This window comes from Musca autumnalis, unplaced genomic scaffold, assembly GCF_047663935.1.
Source record: "Musca autumnalis isolate F117 unplaced genomic scaffold, ASM4766393v1 scaffold_5, whole genome shotgun sequence".
Lineage (NCBI taxonomy): Eukaryota > Metazoa > Arthropoda > Insecta > Diptera > Muscidae > Musca > Musca autumnalis.
In genome coordinates this window covers 113,834,240-113,850,145 of record NW_027412088.1, presented here as the reverse complement: position 1 = coordinate 113,850,145, position 15,906 = coordinate 113,834,240, and the positions used below count along the sequence as shown (strand labels likewise).

The following is a 15,906-nucleotide window of genomic DNA, read 5'->3' as shown; positions in this document are numbered from 1 at the left end:
ATAATTGTTATAACTTATCACAAAAGCAAGTAGCTCATGCCATTACACATTAATTAAAATAATACAAAATAGTTTTAAGTTTTCCTTGTCACATGCTAATTGTAACTGTTCAAACATTATATAAGTTTCAATAAATATATCTTGAATCTTGAATCTTTGAGATAGTGATCAGATAATATTTAGAGGGTTAAATGAACCACAACTTTTGTGTAAAAATTGTGAAAATGATTAATAGACAGCTTATATATGTATTCCTGGAAGATATATTCCGCCCACGTATATGACATTTGAAAGGCCATTTCTTGACCTTTCCATTGATGCCAATTATGATGATTTACGTGCTCAGATAACAGAGTTACGGCCTAATATATCCAATTATTTGTTTGTAGTGTAATCAGAAGCACGCTAGAAGTCGCAATTATAGATCAATAGTCACGAGATTTTGCACGATGTAAGAGTTTAGGTCAAAGAACATGCCTACAATTTTGGATGACGATCTCTTATTATCTAGTGGGTTAATTGGACCATTTCTTTTGTATGAAAAATGTAAACATTTAAAATTTGGTCCATATGTTACTTCCTGGAGGACAGTTTTTTCGAACTGTCACTTGCATGTGTAAACGGGGGGTTATAATAGTGAAATATTTTAAATATAAATCAAATATCGTTTGTTGGATTTTAATAATTTTTTTTTGAAATGTTCATCATAACACACACTTAGGTTTTTAGGTTTTTTATACAACGAATGTACCGGTTTGTAAATTAATTTGCGAGACAATTGTAGTTGTGTCTCCGACCTTACCTACTTGTTTGGGACCCAAAAACTTGACCACGACCACTTTTTAAAATATGTTACATCTACAAAACTACTGAACCCATTTTCTTGAAATTGTCAGGGAATGTACAGGGATGGCCCCCGAAACAGGCCACATATTTTATTAAATTCCAAAGAGGGCGCAGTACCTCCCATATGCAGCATTAAAAAAGTCTATATTTGCATATTACGAATGTATCGGATTAAACATTTACGAATTAATCTACAACCCAAGTTTGTCTTTGGAGCCTAATTAATCTACAGTCTAGATACTTCTTTGGGGCCTAAAGACCCGACCGACCACCTCTGCTTTTTTAAATATGTTATATCTCCAATACCACTGAACCAATTTCCATGAAATTTGTAGAAAATCTCAAGGTTTGCTGTTGTTATGTATATTTTATGAATTTCGGAAGAGGTGGGGTACCTTGCCCACACCTTTCTTTTAAACGCTATATGTATAAGCCAAACATATGATTATATCAGCTTCAGCATATATTTTGGGAGACAATGGGGTTGTGTGTATACTAGGTATATATTGGAGCCAAATATATGTACATTGAAAACTAATGACCACGCCCACTCTTTTCAATACATTATTTTTTGAAAACTACTGAACCCAATTTCATGCAATTTTCAGAAAATGTTCAAGAATGTCCCGGGGTCCCCTGGTGCCCTTTATTTATAGACCAATTTCCGTGGCTTATTGTTTTATAATCGCTATATTTGCTAAGCTTATAAGTGCATCGGGTTGCAAATTAATTTTCGAGACAAGGGCAACGATATATTTACAAATTTCCTTAAATGGTGAGGTTCATGGACCGTTGAACTTCAGCCATGAAAAACTAAAACATATAAGTCTCAATAAGCGCGAGAATTAGACTTAAACATTTTTTTTTTTAATTTTTATAATTAGATCGCTTTAAGATAAATACAGGGGACATGGACGATAATAAATCCTAAACAGCATCAATGGGCGAAAAAATCCACTATTAGAAGTATTTTTTCTAATTGTGTGCTAGACAAAAGAGTCCTGTAAAAAAGGCAAAATTTTCAGCTATCTTCAAGTAAAAATGGCGATCTCTTTACATTTTCTGATAGAAAAATTAGGTCGAGTAGAAACTAGCTGTATCTGATTGGTTTATACATTGACTTTGACATTAGGTCTGTTTGGTTACTTTTCCATTAAGAATTGTCCAGGAAGTGTTTTCTCAGAGGTAGTTTTATTCTCTTTTCCTTTAAAACCCTTGTCAAAACCAAACAAACATTTAAAAACCCGAACTACTCAAAAATGTTATAATTTATTAAAAATAAAATGCTACTTTTTTTCTAAAATGTTTTCAAATGGCAAAAACATAAGTCACCGGATACAATAAAACAGATGATTGTTAGTTGCAGGACGAAGAAGTGTTGCAAATGCTTGCAAGAAGAAATATGTCCAGCAAGAAATTGCAAACTCTCAGTAAAAAACTGTGAAAATGTCTCTCTCGAATCGCTCTCTTTTGCATAACTTTTGTTTTAATAGACGGCTTCCAGCAACAATTTGTGGAAATAGTTAAACATTGTTGACAAACAAATATTGACAGTTTGCTCTATTGCTAGTTTTCTAATAGATTGCTATATATACGCATCATGGTTAAGCTATGAAATGTATTGTCAATCTCCCGGTAGGAGAGCTTAACTAGTTTAGTGGAATTCATAACTAGCTAAACTGAGAAAAGATAGCAGGAGGACATGCATCAAGACTAGTAAGACTAAAATTATTGTACACTAGCGGACCCGGCGAACTTCGTCTCGCTATTAAGGAATAAAATTTCATACAAAAACTCAATTTTCGATTTTTCCAATTTTCCGACTTTTCCAGGGAGATTTTCCAAAATTTTCTTCCGTAAAGACCTTCTCCTCGAAAATACGAATAACTGACAAAAAAATTTACAGAAATCGGCCTAGCCGTTCTCATTTTATGAATTACTATACATTTTTTACACCATTTTTATATATATAGATTGGGTATTAGGAAAGTTTCGTAGGACCCTCCCACACAAAATTTCAGAAAAGTAGAGTTCAAGGCCTGCTGACGAACCGCATTGATTTTTTTGCAACAACTTGTATTTGCTACTCTTTTTACGACGGTGCCATGTCCAAAAGCTTGGAAGTAAAGGAAATTTGACAGGAAAATTAATTAACAAGATCACCGGATATTATGGGCTTTCAAATAGATATGCATGAAGCAATTTAGACGACCTTCGATAAATATGGTTCAACAAATACAAATCCACAACACGATAGATGTCAAACCGGCGAAGACTTATGGTGTTCATATCAACGAGCTAAAACAAGAAAAGAGGATTTCATACAGGATTACACATCACTTCCATTATATTGTATTGGATGAATCAAACCTATATAAACCGATCTGAGTAAATAGTCTTTACTACAAAGAGGCGTCGGTGGCTTCAATCAAAATAGTAACGAACGCTCTAATCAGCGTATATATAAAAACGTCTTAAAATCACCTTAAGTGGAGCACTTGTTGTAAATATAGCAGATTATATTGGCGTTGATCTATTCAATGAAGCTTCAAAATTATTATTATTTTATTTTGGCCTTATTAAGGCAAATTACGCTGGCAGAGAGACGTGCGGCCAAATGCACTCGTGAAGGAAGAACGTTGCGAGGACAACACCAAATTTCCATTTTACAAGCCATATCGTCGGCGGAGGAGCTCCTGTATGGGCCAGGAATTATTGACTCCATGTAAGTTGGTAGAAAAATGTATATTTTCTTCATGTATTGAAAAAAGCTTCAAACACGTTTTTCCTAAAATGGCATTTTATTTTATACATATAAAATCTTGTCCTTAAGCGAGAGACTTTTTTAATTTTTTTTAACGGATTTATGGCTAAATGGTAACAAAAAATATTTTTCTTATTTAATATATGGTAAATTTCAAATTTCCTTTACAATTACATAGAAAAAAAATTAAAAACTTTTTTGGCGAGCACATCCGCCATTTTTGGTACATGGGTTACGAAAAAAATCGTGGTTTCAAATCTGTTCGCGTTCACAAAATTGGATGCTGCACTCAAAAGTTATATGCGGTTTTACTCTCTTGTAAAGAAAAATATTTAAAAATTCCTATTGTGTTGTAATATGAACATGTATATATGAATCGTTAGCAGCATTTGATATCTATCCGTAGATGCTAAAATAGTTGCTAAATTTATTTTTATTTTCGCGGAAAATCAAAAAATCTTAAAGAAATCTTGGAATAAATTTTATTTATTCTAAATCAGAGTCCAAAAAATCTCTAAAAAAATAATTTAAAAATAGGTACAGAATCCAGACAACGCGTAGAAAAATGTGAGACCAAAATTATAAAGATCGCGTTTATAACTTGCATATTACAGCAAAAACAAAGAACGGAAACTTATTGTTGGAAATTATTTCATAAATATATTTTTGGTTAAATACGATAATTTGAAAAATAAATGTTGGGAGTTATTCTATTATTTCGCTAAATTTCGATCCAAATCCTGAAGTATTTTGCTTAAACTTCTACGAGAAAAGTAATTAGTCATCGTGAAAGTATATTTGCTTTCTGTGATAAGCAATAGAAATAAGAAGTAGAGAGTAATATTGAAATTAGAATCAAAGAAAAACATTGAAGTTAAAAACCGAATAATTCGCGAATTGGTTTAAATCGGTTGAGGTGTATGTGCTTTTCGGATACAGGGAGTCCATGTCTATCAATATGCATGGATTTTCCCATGTTTCATTCAGCGGCCAAAGTGTGCCATCAGTTGCATCTTACTATTCAAAAAACCTTCAAGTGGGTAAAAATTACGCGATATGCATATGATGATAAGGTGCATCCGATTTCAATGGCCCCCTATTAAAAATACGTCAATATAAATTATTTTAGACAGATTCGTCAAGAACTGCGGATGTGCCACCGCATTCTATTTTGGGATAAATAGGGATATTACTCCTGAATCTTTGTAATTTGTGACACACCTTTTTGGCAAATATTATAATCGCGTATAAAGGATTACATTTATGCAAAAATAATCAAAGAAAATCGCGGTTCAATTCGCGGAATTGTCAAAATATATTTTTGCAGATTTTCCTACTTTCAAGGTATCTATATCCGGCGTTTTAGTGGATGGATTCGACCGCGGAAGAGCTCATTAGATCCGGCAAGTAAAAAAACTAAAATCACGCGGGGTTCGGAGGTACCTGTACGACAGTTGTAAATTTTAAAGCCAAAAAATAGGTTTTTTCAGAAAATTTACTCACCAAATTTTCGCCTTTGGACTCCTATTACTAGGAAGCTGTACGGAGCACACTTATGAGATATACATCGAACGACGTGGAATCGCGAGTTCTACAATCCTATAAACTAGTTTGGATTATTATCTAGTTGCACCCACTATTTATAAGAAAAATTCGAAAAACCCCAGTTTTCAAAACTTCAAAATGTCAGCATCGATTTTAGGGGGATGCAGTGTATATATCGAAAGTCATACATTAGAACCATGTTGCCCAAGGGGTATTCTTCAATTCTTTTTTTGAGCTTATGTCTGAATTTTCCGTGGTTTGACCAGAAATCAAGAAAGAACACAAAAAAACTTGTAAACTTCAACACATTTTTACCCATTTTTTAATATTACCACCAACGCAGCTTCCACGAAAATTATTTGTTATGGTCCATATTATGAGATCGTGGCTAAAACACTTCAATTAATATAAATATATTCATATTTTATAAACTATATTAACAGTTCGCGACTTATTAAATGGTGAACCTCAACTTCAACGATTGTAAAACTTTTTTGAATATTACCATATATACAGAGGAAAAAAATTCTTCTAAAAAGTTTTATAGATTCGCTCTATAAATGACTATACCCACTTAAGATGTGCTTTTTCGGAGGTAAAAAGTTTGGTAGTTTTCTTGGAAAAATATATTAAAGCTATCCTAGATTTGGAGCAAAAAAATTGGTAAAGCCAAAAGTTAATGATTAAAATGTTAAATGTTATGAGCATAAATAAATGTTATGAGCGTATGTTGTGTCCAATTGAAAATATGTGTTAAATGTACACGTTTTCAACCCGTTTTCCTTAAAATTGTTATTGTCAATAATGTTCCCTTAACGGAAAAAACGCCCGATGTTTTATATTTTGATCAGTTTAGCTATTATTTATAACTAGACATCGGATTTTGCATATTTGCATATTTTTTATAATAAAGAAACGAAGATTCTGATTGAAACGAATCTAAAATTCAATGACCCAGTATTTTTTTTGCATATTTTGCATATGCACAAAGTATGCAAAATATGCAAACAGGTTTTGGCCGAAAAATCGTCATAAAAGTCGTAAAATTGACAATTAAAGTTGGAAAAGTATCCTAAATTAAGATTGTTGGTCGATTAATGTCGCGTTTTAGCAGATTATTATGCTATTGAGACCCCTTACCACAGTGTGGACATACAAATATGGTTATATGTATATTGTAATACCATTTTTTTATTATTAACCTATTAAAAATATAAAATTTGTTAAATTGTCAAATATTTTATGTAAAATTCAATATTTTATTTGTCTTAATTTGTTGAATTAGTCTGGTTTTAACTCAAAGGGAAAACATCGATGTCGGATTTTTTTATGCGGCACATCCCTAAAGTGTTTAGTTTGGTTCGAATTTAAGATTGTTAAAGTTTGAGCACAATTGGAATTTGTTAACACATGCTACTGGGGCCTCGTAATTATGAAAATCTCGATTTTTTGGCTATTTGACGACTTTAGCGATCCATATCTATGAAACGGTTAAAGCTATTTGCCCGTGTTATGCAGTAAATTAAATGCCACACTATTCTTAATATTTCTTGCCGAACAACAAAATACGTAAGCAAACTGAATTCAAGATAATGAAGACAATGTCCTGAAAACGCCTTAGGGAGTCTATTGTAAAAAAACGCGTTTTACAGTGTTTTATTTAACTTGCTTTGGTGTCTGTTTAGTTCAAATCAAGTAACTTATTTTCCACACAGTTGTAGTTGACCAATCGAACTAAAACTTTGCACACTTTTCAGACTTGGATGACAATACATAAATATAGAACCAAAACCAATATGGGTCCATTTTTTCTTAGAGCACCCATATATCGGTACCACCCGATTTAAAGTATTTTAAGGATTCTGTTTTAATTTTTAGGCCGAATTGGCTATAACTTGGCATTTGGGGTTCCCAATGGTACAGAAAATTCCTCGCCAAAAATGTTGGACTCAGGTCAAGGTTTTGGTATAGCCCCTACATACCGGTACAACACGATTTCAGGTATTTTACAGTTTTTATATACATTTTCGGCCTAAGTTGGCTATAATCTTGTTATGAGGTTCTCAGTGGTCAAAAAAATTAAATGCTGATAAGTTAAAAATAGTGTTTTATTTATAAATTCATTTAAAACTAGAAAATAATTTTTAATGATGAAATCTCTCAAAAAACGCTTCCATTTGAATTAAAAATTTTGGCAATATTAAACGGCAAGCCTTTTATTTGAGAGAATCCATCATTAAAAATTACTTTCTAGTTTTAAGTGCATTTATAAATAAAACATTGTAAATTAATTTTTTTAAATTATTTTTTATTTCTTCCTATATTATCAAATGTCGTTTACATTTTGTTCATATTTAAATTTATTTAAGGGACTGACATAATGTGATTTTGGAGCCATCTGGGTAAAGATGACTACTTGGTGATGAACTTGCTTTGCTATGTCGTTCACAACTTTCAAGTTGTTTACCATCCTTTACCCCTCCTTGTAATTGCCTTTACCTTCCTTGTAAGTTTGTACGCAGGTACAGAAGCTCTCGACCTAACATCTGCTCAAGCTGGTAAGACCCCATTATTCTAGGCATTCGTACACTGCTAGATCTTGTTTCTCCCCTGAGCTACTGTCAGTTTCAGGAACGCCCAGGAGTTGTTCTTTACCGTCATACCAGATGATACCAGAACAGCAATCCGTTCTTTCTGCTCTGTTTTGGGAATACCTGTTAATAGTTTTCCATGCCAGTGCACGCAAATAGCCTTGTTTTGGGGTATCTTAACCCTTCCTTGAAGTTGTTGCGAGTATTTTTCACTGTTTATTCTCCGGAATAAACGGATAAAGCTTCTAAAGATCTTATATTTGTTGGGGTCCTCTCCGAGAGCTTCCACTGTAGATAAAATGATACGACTAACATTCCTATAGGACCAGCAGTAATGACAATTTCATGGTTAGGAGTTCTTGTTGAAGCAGCGCTTAAATATTTTCGGGACAGATGATTCTTCAGATTCTCATTGAACTCATGAACTCATTAAAAATCTATTGAAATACGAAAACATAGACAAACAAGTATCAGAAAAAGGAAATAACATAATGATAAATCACCTGTGGTATCTTAGTCCTGAACTTGTTGGCTTGACATTGTTTGATCCGACAAAACACCGTAAAGAGTCAAATGGCGACAAAAATCTTAACAAAGCGAAGATGGAAACTTCTCCGGAAATATTCGACCCAAACTTACATAAGAACAACTGTTCAAACTTCCTAAAAAGGTCACATTAACTCCGAGTCGAGCTCACCACAGATTACAACCAATTAATTACAAAGGACGAACAACTAAAACAATGCGTTTTCCAAGTAGTCGGCTGTACCCAGATAGGCTCCATTTTCGCCCTAAGGCGTATGTAATCACGTTAAGCGGAACACTGGCTTTCTATCTCGAATTCATAATACTTACGCCTTTTTTTTGAACATAAAATGAACAGAATGGCCTTTAATTTAATGCATAATACGGGCAAATAGCTTTAACGTTCCACAGATATGGGTCGCCGAGAGAGACGAGATTTTCATAACTTCGAGGCCCCAGTAGCACTTGTTAACTTATTCCAATTGTGCTCAATCTGAATCTTAAATGCATCTAAAATCGAATCTAAGTAAACAGTTTACGCGGCACCAAATATCGAAAAATTGACCCTTAAAACGCCTAGATCCAAAATTTGAGTCCAATCGGATATGAAATGAAAAACATGCAAAAATCCGATGTCTATTTATAACCGATTCTGCTGTAAGATGACATTTCGACTTCTTGGAGGGTAAGAACCCTTCATACCGAAAGTGATTAACGTGGGTCCTTGTTTAGATTGGTTGGAAATTTTGAGTAAAAAAAACTTTAGAATTGAAATTTTGCGACATTTATTATGAATAATCAGTTTCAATACATAAACCACGTTGACATAATTTTAGCAAGAAAATTTGGACTCGGAAACATAGTGCAGTGCTGTATACATTTGCATTTCCCGACAGTAAATCTATTTTACTACAACCCATTTTAAAATACATAGGGCTGAGGCTATAATCAGCAATATGGAGCGAAATATCAGACCGAAACATATAACACAATGCAATTCAAATTGGTTCTTATTCCAATCTATAAAATAATTCCCCTCGGAAAAAATTATACATTAACTCTCGTACATAGTTTTGGTACAACATATTGCAGGCAGATAAATATCTGAGGGTCATTCATCAAAAAAACTTTTTCGTGAAGTTTTTCGATTCACACAATCCTGAATATCACAGTGAACGTTTTTTCAAAGAGGAGAACGATCAATATTTTAACAATTTTTTTAAATTTAATGTATTAAATTTCATAAAAGTTTATATTAAACACTAAACTAAACGACGAACCAACGACACGGATCACGTCAGCTCTTAAAATTACAAAACAATATGGATTTAAACTTTGTATTCAATAATTTTCTTCAAATTTCCAGAAATGTTTTAATCGACCTTGGGTTTTGTATTAGAACCGACCTGAGTTTGTATTAGAATCAATTGTTTTTAATTGTTTGAAAATAATTGCTACCAAACATTGGCGTTTAGTGCGCCAGTTAGGAACTCGTGGGATGGCTTCATTTGGCACTTTGTTGTCTGAAATCTAAAGCCACAACACAGAAAACTTTTCTCCATTTGAACTTAAACATAATAATTTTATCTTGAATAAATATTTTCATTTGGTTTTCATGACTTTAAACAGGTGTCCTTTTCCAAGTGTCATATATCGCACCTGATGACATTAATTTTATTTTCAATTTTCTTGTCAGTTCAATAATTCGGATTTTGATTTAAAGGAAATAACAAACATACCTTATTTACCGTTTGGTCACTCTGGTTTAGGATAACAGTTAATGCGAATACAGTATCGTTTTTGTTTTGGTCTGAATGGGCAGTTTGTTTGTTTAGTTCTTGGTTTTGAATTTCTGAATACGTTCACAAAAACTAAATGCCGCCGCCGCCGTCACAAACAAAACCATGCGATATACTGGCGGCAACAACACACACAAATAACAACACCCACGATTTTTTCAAAATACTTAATTTATTTTCACTTCTTTTCTTCGTTTGATTTGAAAAAAATATTATGCTTTGCCAAAAGTGATTGGGAAGAGGAAAAGAAAATGACGCGAACGCGAAGAATTATTGCATTTGGTCACTTAATTTGTCGTTTGTTTTTATTTTTTTGCTTTCGCTTACTTGCTGCTGCAACGAAAGGGAAACAAATCCAAATCCAATTCATTCACCCAATATTCGATACGAATGCTTGTTAGACTTTTTCTTTGAATGCACTTTTTGCCACTTCACATCTCTGAATATTATTCTAAAGACGAGATTTGTTGATGTTGATCTTTTATTGCTTTCACTGAAAATTTGTGGTTTCTTGTTGTTGTTTGTTATTATTATTATTTTTGCAATCGAATTGAATTTTATTTTGTGTTTTCACAATTCACTGTAGCGTTGCAGACGACGATGGCTACGGTGTTGTAGACCGCAGCAACACAACTGACACTGACAGACAATAGGGGTGTCTTTTTACTTACTAAATGTTGCTGAAACATTTTTTTCAGCAACTTTTCCATTATACAACTGTCAAAATTTGCAACATTAGTAATAATTATTACAAATTATCACGTAAAAAGACACAGCTAATGTGAATGCATTTTTGCTTACTTCGAGAGGCGTTCTTCTTCTTCGGTGCTACGTTGTCGTATTGTCTGGTGCACTAGCGCTAAACCCGTTCGTTGCATTTGGTAGTCGAATACAAACTGAATTTTCAAAAACCAAAATTCTTATTTACGTAAGAAAAAGGCAAATTTCCATCCATCCATCCAGCCATGCATTCGTACGTACGTCGTACGTACGTATCCATCTATCTCTACTCACACAATCACTCAGTGCAGCACAGTAAAGCACATCGCAGCTCAGCACATTCGGCTGGGAGTACCAAGAAGCAACATCAACATCAGCCAGAGTCATTCTACCAACCAACCAACCAGCCAGCCGGCTACGACTATGGCCAGCACACACAGTATCACTGAGCTTGACGTTTATGGTCACATGTACATACATATGTTGCTAGAGTGCCGGTTGAAGCTAAAGGCAGGCTGGTAAAATTGTTAGCTGGGTACTGGGAGTGAGAAGGCTATTGGTTGTCATAGTAAGTTGTTGTTTTGACTAAGTGTATCGGCCGACCGACCGCCAATACACTGTGGGTGTGTGTGCACATGTATAAATTGCATACAACGTGTGCAGTGTCGCATGAGCAACAGTTGGATACTCAGCTTAGCAGCAACATGATGTTGGCAACATTAACAACAAAGTTGTTGTTTTTGTTACTTATGCATGTGTGGTGTGTTTTTTTTTCGTTCTGGTACCACTTGACGATCATCCAGTTGTTTTGATGAGTTTATGGCGGGAAACTCACTTACTTCCGGTAGTGAATCATGGCTGGTGTGGCCCCAACGTGTTGCTGTAAGCTTTAGCAACATGTTGCCGTTGCAGCACGTGTCAATCCTGTTTGAATTGGTATGGGGAGAGAGTGTAGCCCAGTTTGTGAGTGTGTACACTGGTCAATCGTTCGTTCATTGATTCATCTTTTACTTTGTAAGAACGAACATCCAGCCAGGTGAATGTGCAAAAGAATGGCATTTGGCATTATGTGTGCGTGTGTGCGTATAGGTAGGTGTACAGTGTAAACAAACGATTTACCTATGTAAATGTGTATGTGATTTCGTAGTTCACAATACATTGTATGGAGATTATGGCCAATGATTTGGTTAAACAGACAGCGTCAAAACAAAACAACAAAAACAAACATAAATAAAATAGAAACGACAAAAAACTAAAAGAAAAAAAATAGCAACGGTGAAAAGGCAAAACAAACCCCAACGCAAGGCAACAACCAACAATGATTTTTAGTCTGTCTAAGCAGCTACTTAATAAAAGATTGGCCCATTTTCAGTTCAGTTCTATTCGAACGACTTGGGATGATTTTTGTCCGTTCAGTCTGTATGACATGATTGCCAATTAGGCCACAGTTTCGTATTTCGCATACGTGCATCGTTGTAATTACAAACTTATGTAGATAATTGTAAGAAGATTAAATTAGCGATTTTTTTTTTGGTTTTAATCCTTTAACGTACACCATTCAAAGTTAATGATTCGCCAGCAAAAATTTGCCAATTAAATATACATATTTGCTGATATCTATCTATCTATCTATCTATCTATCTATCTATCTATCTATCTATCTATCTATCTATCTTTATTATGTTTATTGAACGTCGACATCCAAACACATACATGAAATACCCAAAATTTTTGGGAGCTATGTCCAACCCTACCTACACCCAATGGGAGTTATGTCCGTTTTTAAAATTTAAGTGATTTTTTATTTTGTATATTGGCAAAGTTTGGAAGGAACTAGCCATTGTTACGGTTGTATTGATACATTGCTACACGGACTTTTGTTTACTGTCCCACATAGTTTGTTTTTGCTTTGGTGGTGTGTATGCGGTATGTGGCCAAACGGTTGTGTTTCGTTCTTTGTTGTTGTTGTGATTTATTTTTCCACAAGCAGACATTTTTTTCTGTAACTCACAGCTATTTTTGTTCTTTTTGTGAGGAAGGCAGAGAAAAAATTTTCTTCAGTTTCCTCAAGACAATCGTTGAGTAAAGACGGTAAAGTGAGTGAATAAATCAGTGTTTTGTGTTTTCTTAAAGAAATAGTGATTTTTAGTAAATTAAATGCACAATACATTTTATAATTGACATTTATCAAAATGAATTGCATATACATATATGGTAAATTTCAAGTTTCCTTTAGAGTTCCATTGAAAAAATATTAAAAAAAATTGCGAGCACATCCGCGATTTTTGGTACATGAATTAAGAAAAAATCGTGGTTTCAAATCTGTTCGCGTTCACAAAATTAGATGCTGCGCTCAAAAGTTGTGGGGGTTTTATTCTCCCAAAAAGAAAAAATATTTAAGAATTCTCTTTGTTTTGTAATAAGAAAATGTAAATATAAATCGTTAACAGCATTTGATATCTATCTGTAGGTGATAAAATATTTGCTGAATTTATTTTTATTTTCGCGGAAAATCAAAAAAATAATGAAGAAATCTTCGAGTAAGTTTTATTTATTCTAACTCAGAGCCCATTACATTATTATTTACGTTTGAAATTTTCGTTGAAAATTTTCATTTCAAAAACAAAAGCTCTCTTTTTCAATTGTGTGAGTGAGCAAATTGACACACACCGACAGGGGAAGTGCGCCCTTTGGGCAGCCTTGACCTAAACTTATATTTGTTTGCACCCAAACATATGTTATGTTAGGGGCTGTTGCAAACATTTGTTAAAGAGGCCTTTTTCTCCTCCGTGTAGCAGTTTGTATTAGATCATAGAAGTAAGTATAGTAGCGTAAGCTACTTATTGCAACCGTCGTACTCGATCGTCATCAGTCGAACACCCGAAATCAACACGTTCCTGATCATCGCTAAATCCTGGAATTAACCAGCCTCGTCGCTACCGTTAATCAACAACTCTTATAGATGATCGCCGTTTCCTGATGAAGTCCGTTTTTCCCGATTATCATCAGTCTATCACCAGCGCATTCCATTAAAATATAATATAATAGTATTTGAATCAAGAAACATCTAATTTAACCCCAAGAAGGAAGTAAAATTAGTCTGTTAATTCGTAAGGTTTAGTGGGTCCTTATGGGGAATCTGAGCGCGACTGGACTTACCCCAGCCGACGAGGAAACCACGTTACAATTTGGCAATAAGATCGCTATATTTGAAGAAAGATAGCTCCTTTTAAAAATGCCATTCTTGTATGTAATTTGTATATCGACTACTTTAGTCGGCTTTTGCTAAGTTTTGCCCTTTTTGAAATATTCAGCTTATTGGGAATTTCTGCTAATTCCCCTTTGCATGTCTATTTTGAATGAGTCATAAGTAAATTATTTCGTTTTGTTTAAGGTAACAGCATTAGAATAACGTTTACCCAATACTCGACTTTTCATGGCCAACCTATGTGCATATTTTTTGGGTTGAACATAAAAATACTTGTACTCTATTCCGACCACATGCAAAAGCATATCATTTCATTTATTTATTTCATTTAGGCCCTTAGTTTTCGTCTCTATCTATTTTCTAAAGATAAAGCATTGTCGATGCTATTGAAAGCCCCTCCTTGACAAAAAGCTAAACTTCGACATATTTTATAAAAACAATAAAATCGGTTAAAAAAATAAGTAATTTATACATTATTTTTTTACTTTTTGGTTTTTATTAATATTTTGTATTTTTGACGTTGGAACCCCATGCGTATGATTATTATTTTTCTAATTAATAACATTCATATGCACTGGGGTTCCATTGTTGATACAAAACTACATATAAAGTAAAAACACAAAATTGCTTAACTTAACTTTTTGTAGTGATAAATTATTATATAATTATATTGATTGGCGCTTCTAAATAGCTTACAGACCGAGTGAAACATGAAAAAAGAAGTTATGCCCCTTTGAAGTTGAAAATATAAGAAATCACACAAACCAAAAGGTATTTTTGTTTTCCATGAACTGTACATCATCAAGGCCTCTGCATAATTTTTGTGTATCACACTCTAATCATAACTCAAGACTCCTCCAAAACCTGGACTAGTTGCGTTCGTAAAGGATCGGGAGTGAATGTGTTTAGCCTGGCTATCATATAGATGCATTGTATTATGAGGCCCCAGTCTATAAATAGGCTATGGGTTATACGAATACGAATTGAGATGGTTATACCGTCCGTGGTTATAAAGTCTATAATCTCGATACCGTATTATAGAAACTTCTGAATTACAAACATAATATTTTATGAGTCGTTGTTAAATTATTCCTTATCCAGAGATATTATTGTCTCGTCTGTTGTATACACTAATGACCGCTTCATATTGTGCTATATCTTAATGACATTCCGTCCATTACCCATTTTTCTAAAATACATTACAATTTTCTGATGATGATAATGTTAAGATTTTCCATAATATAAACACTTTAAGTTAATCACTTTTTTAACAATTTTATTTCATTTTCCGGAAAAAAACTGAGAGAGCACGAAGTTATTTCAGCGGTTTTGAATTGTTTTTCGATCCAGCAATCCGAAACCATTGGTATGGTTGAGCTATTGGCGGCAGATTGATTGGAACAAACAAAATTTTAAAAGATTTAAATGTTGACTGTGAGGTTATGGACTCAGAGGGAAAAGTATATATAAAAATTAATACCAATGATAGTGAGTTCTCCATAATACCTCTATATCTAAGGCCAGCTACCTGGGAAAACGACTTCAAAATACTTAAGGAATGCCTACAAATATCCGATATACCAAACACTATAATAATAGGCGATCTTAATGTGAGAATAGGAGGATGGAATCAGGATATTGGCGATGTTTATATAGAATCCTTTCGTTCTGGATATGATGAGAGAAAATCGGAATACAAAAAGCAAAAAGGAATACAAAAATAAATAGGGAATACAGTTTATCCAAATGTGTGAAGATTACAACATGCCAATACTAAATGGAATAACGAGAGGAGACCAGGATGGAAATATAACATATCTATCAACATTAGGCGAGTCGGTAAACGACATATGCGCAGCTTCAAAGAAAACTTTAGGAATCATAGACGAATTTAAAGTTGAGAACAAG

At 33.8% G+C, this 15,906-nt stretch overlaps 1 protein-coding gene across 6 annotated transcripts in view; it reads right to left on the bottom strand.

The window, feature by feature from the left end:
* The window catches only part of Fs (Follistatin), a 178,480-nt gene extending 167,289 nt beyond the window's left edge, over positions 1-11,191 (bottom strand). For 3 of the 6 annotated variants that reach the window (XR_012413522.1, XR_012413523.1, XM_073992961.1), the window contains exons 1-2: positions 10,872-10,963; positions 10,011-10,787 (exon numbers count right to left, since the gene is read on the bottom strand). The gene's annotated coding sequence lies outside the window, so the exon portion shown is untranslated. Of the gene's footprint in view, positions 1-10,010; positions 10,788-10,871; positions 10,964-11,084 lie in introns of those variants that run through there. The other 3 variants (XM_073992958.1, XM_073992962.1, XM_073992960.1) reach the window with 3 other exon arrangements.
* Positions 11,192-15,906: the final 4,715 nt, after the last annotated feature.